A 12,006-nucleotide genomic window follows, 5' to 3' on the forward strand; every position below is an offset into this window, starting at 1 on the left:
ACAATAAGTAAGTCTTACACATTTAAGAATATAGCAGTTGGTTGGTGTATCCAAAGTTCAGTTTGTTATCAGATGAACTTATATTCCAGAAGACCATTTACTGTTACATGAGTAGTTCAAATGGTTCAAATGGCTCTGAGCACTATGGGACTTAACAGCTGTGGTCATCAGTCCCCTAGAACTTAGAACTACTTAAACCTAACTAACCTAAGGACATCACACACATCCATGCCCGAGGCAGGATTCGAACCTGCGACCGTAGCAGTCGCGCGGTTCCGGACTGCGCGCCTAGAACCGCGAGACCACCGCGGCCGACTTACATGAGTAGTTATTAATTTTTTCACTTAATATAGTTTCTTTTAAACTTTGCTTATTAACTGAGATGCAGATATATTTGTTCATTGGGTCTTGTATATTAATTTTTTAAGGCAACTGAAGCAAGGCATACGCCATTATTTGCTGTCAGGCATCTAAGGAGAGGTTCAGTTACTGCAGTTGGAGAGGTTTCTTTTGCTAGTACTCACTGGATCCTCTCCTCTTAAATTACGCGTGTTGTGCCTGACGGTAACTGCTACGGGTAGTTGACCGTAGTCATTGCCTGAGAGGTATAACTTTTTAATATAGATGAGGTAAATATGATGGTGAAAATAGCTTTGACGTTCACCAGAGATCCACTGAGCTTACTGTCATCAAACGACTGATGGGTCAAAATCAACATTGTTTAATGCCGTCACTTCATCAGACGCTGCTGGGATATTTCGATTTAGCAAACATTTTATTGAGGTGTAGAATTAAACTCCTTCATCTTTAGGCTGGTCTTATGCTAGCAACGTATATTTCACCCAGGAATGAAACATGGTATTACGTTCGAACGTGTACTGATTTCGACTACAATAAAATTTCTTGCCCGTAAAAGCTTCTGCCCACAATTCAGCGTGGATTTAGAAAGTATTGCTCGTGCGAAACTCAGCTTGCTCTTTTCTCGCCCGATATACTGCGAGCCATGGATGAAGGGCAACAGGGAGATTCCACATTCCTAGATTTCTGGAAAGGGATTGACACGGTGCCCCACAGCAGACTGTTCACGAAGGTTCGAGCATACGGTATAGGCCCCGAGATATGTGTGTGTCTCGAAGACTTCTTAAGTAATAGAAGCCAAAAAAAAAAAAAAAGGAGGAGGAGATTAGTGTTTAACGTCCCGTCGACAACGAGGTCATTAGAGACGGAGCACAAGCTCGAATTAGGGAAGGGTGGGGAAGGAAATCGGCCGTGCCCTTTCGAAGGAACCATCCCGGCATTTGCCTGAAGTGATCTAGGGAAATCACGGAAAACCTAAATCAGGATGGCCGGACGCGGGATTGAACCGTCGTCCTCCCGAATGCGAGTCCAGTGTGCTAACCACTGCGCCACCTCGCTCGGTAATAGAAGCCAGTACGTTACCTTCGTCGACAGGTATTCATCAGAGATGAGGGTACAGTCAGGGGTGCCCCAGGAAAGTGCTGTAGAATCTCTCTTGGTCTCCCTATACACAAATGATGTGACGGACAGGGTGAGAAGCAATCCGCGGTTGTTTTCTGATGACTCTGTGATATACAGGAAGGTGTCGTTGAGTGACTGGATACGGTATGACTTAGGCAAAATTACTAGTTGGTCTGAGGAATGGCAGCTAGCTTTAAATGTAGAAAAAGCAAGTTAAAGCTGATGGGTATGAAAGACAATCCTGTAATGTTCGAGTAAAGTATCAGTGGTGTGCTGTTTGCTACAGTCACATCGATTAAATATTCATGTTCAACGTTACAAAGAGATATGAAATAGAAGTATGAAATGGAAATAACACGTAAAGACGTTAATAGGGAAGGCGAATGGTCGACTTCGGTTTATTGGGCAAGTTTTACCAAAGTGTAGCTAACCTACAAACAAGACCGCTTGTAGAAAAATTGTGCGACCCATTCTAGAGTACTGCTCGAATGTTTGCCAGCCCCACCAGATCAACTGTCAAATTATGGGAAGACATCGAAATAATTCAGAGGCGTGCTCATAGATTTGTTACCGGAAGAATCGGTCAACAAGCGAGCATTACGGACATGCTTCGCGAACTCAAATGGGAATCCTTTCGCGAAACACAGCTGAGAAAGTTCAAAGAAAAGATGTTTGCCGCTGAGTGCAGAATGTTTCTGCTGCCATCAACGTATATTTCCGGTAAGAATCACGAAGAAAAGATAAGAAAAATTAGGACTCTTACGGAGGCATACAGACAGTCGTTTTTCACTCGCTACATTTGCGAATGGCATAGGAAATTACTTGTAGTGATACATGGTACCCTCCGCTAGCGGAATGTTTATGTAGATGCAAATGTAGATTGCTATTTCCCTAGCTCTCATTATCGACTTCTGCTACAGCGTAGTTTTTTATCGTCTCTATTCTAAAACTTGCGGCCGAATCAGGGAGGCTCTGATTTTTTGCTTTGTTGGGTAGTTAAGAATTACTGAACGTAGGAGTAGCAGGGACTTACTAGCTAGATCTCAATGCGTTTCACAGGTGGCTAGTTTCTGTACTTTCCATTAACGTGACACGTAGGGTGTTTACGTTGTCATAACGCTTCGTCGTTGAACGCGCAACGTTTGACGGCGCGTTTGTGCAGTTGTGGCCGGGACGTGACCAGTCACTGTCGATTTGTTGTGCAGGCCCCTTTGAGCCGGAGTTGCGGGGCGTGTGTCCGCGTGTGCGGCGCAAAGGAACCGCCTGCCAAGAGACGCCCCGGACCTACCTGACTTATGGCGCGCGACAAAGCCGCCTTTGTAGGCGGGACGCTAACCGCAGGACTTTTCAAGATATCCACGCTTAAATCAATTTGTAAAGTCGAGGCGCGGGATTCCGATCACAACACGGCCGACACCGTGACAATACTATTCTGCGGGCAGTAAACACGGCCGCGCGCCTACCTGGAGGGCCGGACCCCCAGCTCGCCGTGAACCTGTCGGCCGCGGAGGCCGCATTACTGTCTTTTATTAGCGGCCATTGTGTCCGAGTCAGGTTTGCGCGCCGCTTTGGCCTTTTTGCGACCGCACCGCCGAGGAAAGTGTTGCGAATCTGCCGGACGCCTCACGCAGACACTGCTCTTCTTCTGCCGACTGCCCTGACCCTTCACCCGGCGGTCGCCTGAATCTCGCAAAGTGAGGACAGCTGCACTGTCTGTACAGTTTCCATGTTTCTTACTTTGTCAGTTCTCTGCAAAACTGCAAAAGTCACTGAACTTTCCTCGTTTTAATGTCGTCGATCTCTGCGAAACGGTGTTTAGTATTCCGCTAGCAATCCATGCTGACGAATAACGAGAAAGCTTCAGACGTGTTTAACTAACCCATGATACATTTATGTCACGAATTGGTGGAAATTTTGCCATTATGAACATTTTGCAATCACGAAATAAACAAAAAATTTAAAGCAACTAAAATCCAATATGACACGGCTAAATCATGGTGCAGGTGGGGTAACATGTTCTCAATGTACCTTACTACACATCGAAAATCAGTAAGTGAAGTCAAATTAATCAGTTTAAGCCTACTTTCAAAAACCAGTTACAAGTTAAATACATCTTGAAATAGAAACTATTGGAAACCAAAACCAATTTCCATTTTCGAGACATGAAAAGTTATTAAGACATTAAAGAAACTCAGTTCATTTGCATGTATTAGATGTTTCATGGTTGTCGTTGTTGTTGTGGTCTTCAGTCCAGAGACTGGTTTGATGCAGCTCTCTACATATACATCTACAACTACGTCCATACTCCGTAAGCCACCTGACGGTGTGTGGCGGAGGGTACCTTGATTACCTCTATCGGTTCTCCCTTCTATTCCAGTCTCGTATTGTTCGTGGAAAGAAGGATTGTCGGTATGCCTCTGTGTGGGCTTTAATCGCTCTGATTTTATTCTCATGGTCTCTTCGCGACATATACGTAGGAGGGAGCAATATTCTGCTTGACTCCTCGGTGAAGGTATGTTCTCGAAACTTCAACAAAAGCCCGTACCGAGCTACTGAGCGTCTCTCCTGCAGAGTCTTCCACTGGAGTTTATCTATCATCTCCGTAACGCTTTCGCGATTACTAAATGATCCTGTAACGAAGCGCGCTGCTCTCCGTTGAATCTTCTCTATCTCTTCTATCGACCTATCTGGTACGGATCCCACACTGCTGAGCAGTATTCTAGCAGTGGGCGAACAAGCGTACTGTAACCTACTTCCTTTGTTTTCGGATTGCATTTCCTTAGGATTCTTCCAATGAATCTCAGTCTGGCATCTGCTTTACCGACGATCAAATTTATATGATCATTCCATTTTAAATCACTCCTAATGCGTACTCCCAGATAATTTATGGAATTAACTGCTTCCATTTGCTGACCTGCTATATTGTAGCTAAATGATAAGGGATCTTTCTTTCTATGTATTCGCAGCACATTACACTTGTCTACATTGAGATTCAACTGCCATTCCCTGCACCATGCGTCAGTTCGCTGCAGATCCTCCTGCGTTTCAGTACAACTTTCCATTGTTAAAACCTCTCTATATACCACAGTATCATCCGCAAAAAGCCTCAGTGAACTTCCGATGTCACCCACAAGGTCATTTACGTATGTTGTGAATAGCAACGGTCCTACGACACTGCCCTGCGGCACACCTGAAATCACTCTTACTTCGGAAGACTTCTCTCCATTGAGAATGACATGTTGCGTTCTGTTATCTAGGAACTCTTCAATCCAATCACACAATTGGTCTGATAGTCCATATGCTCTTACTCTGTTCATTAAACGACTGTGGGGAACTGTATCGAACGCCTTGCGGAAGTCAAGAAACACGGCATCTACCTGGGAACTCGTGTCTATGGCCCTCTGAGTCTCGTGGACGAATAGCGCGAGCTGGGTTTCACACGATCGTCTTTTTCGAAACCCATGCTGATTCCTACAGAGTAGATTTCTAGTCTCCACAAAAGTCATTATACTCGAACATAATACGTGTTACAAAATTCTACAACTGATCGACGTTAGAGATATAGGTCTATGGTTCTGCACATCTGTCGACGTCGCTTCTTGAAAACGGGGATGACCTGTGCCCTTTTCCAATCCTTTGGAACGTTACACTCTTCTAGAGACCTAAGGTACACCGCTGCAGGAAGGGGGGCAAGTTCCTTCGAGTACTCTGTGTAAAATCGAACTGGTATCGCATCAGGTCCAGCGGCCATTACTCTTTTGAGCGATTTTAATTGTTTCTCTATCCCTCTGTCGTCTATTTTCTATCCCATGCAAGCTTCTTCATCTCACCGTAACTAATGAGGAGGTATTGAACAGAATTGGGGAGAAAAGAAGTTTGTGGCACACCTTGACTAGAAGAAGGGATCGGTTAGGAGGACATATTCTGAGTCATCGAGGGATCACCAATTTAGTATTGGAGGGCAGCGGGGAGGATAAAAATCGTAGAGGGAGACCAAGAGATGAACACACTAAAAAGATTCAGAAGGATGTAGGTTGCAGTAGGTACGGGGAGGTGTTCCAAGGTAAAAGATATTATTCTTAGATATTCTTCTGTTTCAAGGTACAAGATTGTGCACGACCGGCGAACTATAGCTAAACTGTCCACATGTTGTATAGATAGGTCTACAAATACACTCCTGGAAATTGAAATAAGAACACCGTGAATTCATTGTCCCAGGAAGGGGAAACTTTATTGACACATTCCTGGGGTCAGATAGATCACATGATCACACTGACAGAACCACAGGCACATAGACACAGGCAACAGAGCATGCACAATGTCGACACTAGTACAGTGTATATCCACCTTTCGCAGCAATGCAGGCTGCTATTCTCCCATGGAGACGATCGTAGAGATGCTGGATGTAGTCCTGTGGAACGGCTTGCCATGCCATTTCCACCTGGCGCCTCAGTTGGACCAGCATTCGTGCTGGACGTGCAGACCGCGTGAGACGACGCTTCATCCAGTCCCAAACATGCTCAATGGGGGACAGATCCGGAGATCTTGCTGGCCAGGGTAGTTGACTTACACCTTCTAGAGCACGTTGGGTGGCACGGGATACATGCGGACGTGCATTGTCCTGTTGGAACAGCAAGTTCCCTTGCCGGTCTAGGAATGGTAGAACGATGGGTTCGATGACGGTTTGGATGTACCGTGCACTATTCAGTGTCCCCTCGACGATCACCGGTGGTGTACGGCCAGTGTAGGAGATCGCTCCCCACACCATGATGCCGGGTGTTGGCCCTGTGTGCCTCGGTCGTATGCACTCCTGATTGTGGCGCTCACCTGCACGGCGCCAAACACGCATACGACCATCATTGGCACCAAGGCAGAAGCGACTCTCATCGCTGAAGACGACACGTCTCCATTCGTCCCTCCATTCACGCCTGTCGCGGCACCACTGGAGGTGGGCTGCACGATGTTGGGGCGTGAGCGGAAGACGGCCTAACGGTGTGCGGGACCGTAGCCCAGCTTCATGGAGACGGTTGCGAATGGTCCTCGCCGATACCCCAGGAGCAACAGTGTCCCTAATTTGCTGGGAAGGGGCGGTGCGGTCCCCTACGGCACTGCGTAGGATCCTATGGTCTTGGCGTGCATCCGTGCGTCGCTGCGGTCCGGTCCCAGGTCGACGGGCACGTGCACCTTCCGCCGGCCACTGGCGACAACATCGATGTACTGTGGAGACCTCACGCCCCACGTGTTGAGCAATTCGGCGGTACGTCCACCCGGCCTCCCGCATGCGCACTATACGCCCTCGCTCAAAGTCCGTCAACTGCACATACGGTTCACGTCCACGCTGTCGCGGCATGCTACCAGTGTTAAAGACTGCGATGGAGCTCCGTATGCCACGGCAAACTGGCTGACACTGACGGCGGCGGTGCACAAATGCTGCGCAGCTAGCGCCATTCGACGGCCAACACCGCGGTTCCTGGTGTGTCCGCTGTGCCGTGCGTGTGATCATTGCTTGTACAGCCCTCTCGCAGTGTCCGGAGCAAGTATGGTGGGTCTGACACACCGGTGTCAATGTGTTCTTTTTTCAATTTCCAGGAGTGTACATAGCATTTTGCTCACCATAAAATTCCGTGCCTGGAAGATTAACAATATATTTAAAATAGGTTTCATAAATTATAGGCCGACGGACTTACCCTAGTGGTAACACCGATTCCCGTCAGATCACCAAAGTTAAGCACTGTCGGACTTGGCTAGAACTGGGATGGGTGACCGTCCGGATCTGCTGAGCGCTGTTGGCAAGCAGGGTGCACTCAGTCCTTGTGAGGCCACTTGAGGAGCTACTTGACTGAGAAGTAGCGGCTCCAGTCTCGAAAACTGACAATGACCGGCAGACCGGTGTGTTGGCCACATGCCCCTTCATGTCCGCATCCAGTTACGCCTGTGTCTGCTGAGTCTGACACGGCGATCAATCGGTACCGTTGGGTCTTTCGAGGCCTATTCAGACGGAATTAACATATTATAGAGCATTTAAACGAGTAGCACCCGAAATATTTACGAAAGCTGCACAAAACATAACCTCATGTCTAACAACAAGAAAACTGCAGAAAATGGCGGAAACTGCTGCTGATTAGATGGATAGATGATGTAACTAATGAGGAGGTGCTAAACTGAATTTGGGAGAAAAGAAATTTGCGGCATAACCTGACTAGAAGAAGAGTTCGGTGGACAGGACGCGTTCTGAGACATCAATGGGTCACCAACATAGTACGGAAGGAAGTGTGTGCGTATGTGTGGGGTGGGGGATGGGGGTGGAGGAATCGTAGAGGAACAGCAAGAGATGAATACAGTAACCAGATTCAGAAGGATGTCGGCTACAGTAGTTATTCGGAGGTGAAGAGGCTTGCACAGGAGAGAGTAGAACGGAGAGCTGCATCAAACCAGTCTTCGGACTGAAGATCACAACAACAACAAGTAAATGTCACTTTTTTCTGTGTTTTTCATGTTCCATTTATATGTTATTTCATAATTATAAATTTTCATCTGTAATTAGTTTATGATTTGTATATTCCTTCGCGAATCCCTTCAGAGACTGTATCATGACTTCACACACTTCACAGACATCTGTGGTACATCTAGCTTCAAGATCCTAAACGTGTATATTAATGTAATGCAGCCTTCCCGAAGGTATTTGAACGTAAAATTTCATTACCTTTCCAGTGACATAAACCGCAAGTTCGTATCTGCAATAGATTTTGATATAGACGAGGCTGGTGAAAGAGTCTTCAGTTGCCACATAAGGCAGTATCACTGCCACCCTCAGAGAAATTGGAGTGATTTCCCTAAATTTATTTTCTTTTTTCTTTATTTTTCCGCCTAAAAGTTGAAACATTTCTTCAGTCACTTGGACCCCTATGAGTGAAGTTACGGAATCCCACGTTATCTTCTACTTCCAAAGTCTAAAGTATATTACAGCCGAAATAAGGCCCCTCAGCAAACAGTTCACGATTCCACCAACGTCTCGTCTTTTGATTTCTTACACTATCCAGTATTATCACTCCACAACCTGCGATCCCAACAAGGTCAGACATATCGAGGAACAAGGTATTCAAGTGCGCACACCCGACAAAGCCTCTGGACTGTCTATATACATTATCTAGCTACATATCTGTAGACAGTCCCTCTACAATATCTATAGACAATCGCTCAATTTTGTATACAAGTGGGTACTTATCTTAACAAATTAATTACTTGAAACATAACCACATGTGAATACACAGTGATTGTAGAACCGTACCGTTTGGAGAAGAGAAAATAACGTGCAACTACACCTCCTCCCCTGGTCATGGATGAGCACGCAGGAACTTAACTGTCACAAATGGCTAATTTTACTGCATTGTAACCAGTCGATGCCACCAGATAATCTCACCGTAACCGTTTTGAAGGAATGCAAGCTGCGTACGGTGGAGGTGGCTGCTACTTGTACTTGTGAGACGATGCACAGTCCGCCCTCCAAACAGAAGTTCCGCTCGATGCTGCATTCCGTTGTCTTAAAACGCTGAATGTGTGCACTTCCTTATGTCTCCTCCCAGAGTCTCTCTTTCCTCCGAATCTCGTGTCTATGCTCTTAAGAGCAGAGTCCACTTCACAAACATAACCCGCTAGTCAAAAAAGGAGGCTTCCGCTCTCTAGTATTTTTTTAAGAACGCCCAGTGAGGGCATCTACGACGCAACTTGCTTTCACAGAGAGACAGAAAACTCAGTAAACAAAATTTAATAGCGTTGCTTCATTTGGAAGGGCAGGATATAGGGATCTGTTCAAACTGTTTCGCACTCCATCAGCTTTCCGAAAACTCCCTGGGCTGAGTACAATGCCCTTTGCAAAGAGTGCATTGACCGAGCTGGGCCTGGTTGTAAAACGGCCATTTATTTGCTTTTGGCGAATCTTGCCCAGTCTCATAATTCTTTGCATTTTAGCTGGACCCGTGCTGTGTGCATTGGCCGCTTACGGCACATGGAAAAAAATTGCGGGGCCGCCGGAACGGCGTCCATCAGAACTATGTTGATCAATTTAGTACCTGCACCACAGCTGATCACAGCCACTCCCCACCTCCCCCCCCCCCTTTTCCCCACAGGAGTCAGCCTCTGTTCTGTTCTTTAGAAAGCATCTCTGCAGGGATATCGGCCCACAGTCCCTACTGCAGTAGCATCAGCTGTCTACCGAGGCCAAGGCTCATAAGTCAAGTTAACTATTACACACGTGAATTTTCCCTCCAGAATGGATAAGGTTAATAGAAAGGAAATGATGGCTTGAGCCTTACAGTCACTGATATCATTACCATACTTAACAACAAGCATAAATTGATCAGTAGAAACATGACTATAATTGTGATTAACGAAATTCACGGAATAAGATAATATGTTTCAGGTGTGTGTGTGCATGTGCTGAAGAAACTGAGTCAGTTTTCTGTGAAGTCAGCAAGGTCTGAGACATGTTGAGACTTGGCAAAGCTGTGGTTCTGCTGACGAAGTTGTGTGAATGCTAGCAGGATGGCCTTCTATGAGCTACGTACTTATTACTTGTTTCGTTTTAATTACTAGTGAAGTAGTGAGATATTATAGGAAGAGCTAAATATGTGTGTGTGTGTGTGTTCAGAAGCTCTCTGATTGCCCTATTTCCATGGAAGTGGCGTGGCCGAAGCGGAGCCATGTGTGTTTTGTAATGTTATAGAACAAATCCTTATGTATTCCATTAAATAATAGTGCTATTTTCGTTAGGCACAATGATCGAACCACAGTTGCGTTTTGGTGCCAACTAGACTACATAGGACAAGATGGCGGCTCCAGATTGCATTCTGATCGCCTGCTTCGTTTTAATGGCTGGTAAAATCTGGACTGTGATTGGCTGTTTCAGTTTGATTGCTAGTAAAATACTGGGCTGCGATTGGAGGGGAGGGCATGGAAGGGGGCAAGGAAGGTCGGAAGGGAGTGCAGACGGACATGACTTCGGAGAACAGCAGGGGCAGAGGGAATGGATGGATGATGTCATGCATTCAAGGTCAGACTGACGTAAAGCCAGATATTGCTCTGCCCCTGCATACAGGCAACCCAAAGATTACTTTTGGTCCAGAAACCCCACTGCATTCCTCCTACTGATCAGCAGTGACATCATACGAGGTCACAGAAACATGTAGCTATATAATCTGTCGCCACAAGACTTTGTTAAAGAGTTGTCTTCCCAAGAAGAACATCTGCTTCATGACGTGCCTATCGTCTTTATCATCACCATCATCATCATCATCATCATCATCATTCATTTGGCATCCACTTCTGGTTTAAGTCCTCCTGTGAACTTGTCCATATCTTCGGTTTTCAGTTATATGAAACCATGTTGCCTCTGCCTATTTTCTAATGTCATCCACCCATCTTTCATCAGTTCTTCGCCTTAATTTTTTCTTATCTTTTGGAAACCGCATGAATGATCAGATTACACAAGTAACGGGTAAGGCGAACTCTAGATTGCCGTTTATTGGTAGAATCCTGAAGCGATGCAGTCCTTCAGCAAAGGAAATAGCTTACAATACGTTAGTTCGTCGAGTCTTCATCTGTATGGGACCCTTACCAGTTGGGTCTGATTCAAGAGATTGAGAAGGTCCAAAGAAGAGCGGTAAGATTCGTGACTGGTACATTTAGCCATCGAAAGAGCGTTACAAATTTCGTAGAAAGTTTGAAGTGGGACACACTTGCAGATACACGACGCGCTAAACAGAAGGGGCTGCTCACTAAATTCCGAAATCCAATCTTCACTGAGGATGTAGAGCATATATTATTACCACCAACTTTCAAATCGCGTAATGATCATCATTCAAAGATAAGGGAAATAAGAGCTCGTACTGAGGCGTTCAGACAGTCGTTTTTTCTTCGCACGATCCGCGAGTGAAAAAGAGGGGACTCGTGCTCAAAAAACCTGTCCCGGACGATATGAGCCGTTTGAACAATGGCCCTGCCGTCTTGGAACACAACAGAACCATTTGGGAACACACATTTCACCACAGGACGGAACTGATCAGCCATAATGCTCACACTATGGCTTGGCTTTGAGCACTATGGGACTTAACATCTGTGGTCATCAGTCCCCTAGAACTTAGAACTACTTAAAAGTAACTAACCTAAGGAGATCACACACATCCATGCCCAAGGCAGGATTCGAACCTGCGACCGTAGCGGTCGCGCGGTTCCGGACTGAGCGCCTAGAACCGCTAGACCACCGCGGCCGGCTGCTCACACTATCCTGGGCAGTAATGTGGCCTTGCACGTTTCACTCATGGGACGTAAACTCGGCCAGAAGTCGGTGATGATGTGAACAAGACTCATCCGACTAAATGCCTTTTTTCCGTTTCTCCATAGTGCAGGTCTCAGGGCTCTGGAATCGTGTTTCACTGTTACGGGAGTTTGCATCACTAATGAGTGGGTTTGGAATTCCAGCTCACCCCTGTAGTTCCCTGTTCTGGAGCTCCCTTCGTGTTGTTTTGGTAT

This window comes from Schistocerca piceifrons, chromosome X, assembly GCF_021461385.2.
Source record: "Schistocerca piceifrons isolate TAMUIC-IGC-003096 chromosome X, iqSchPice1.1, whole genome shotgun sequence".
In the NCBI taxonomy this organism is placed as follows: domain Eukaryota; kingdom Metazoa; phylum Arthropoda; class Insecta; order Orthoptera; family Acrididae; genus Schistocerca; species Schistocerca piceifrons.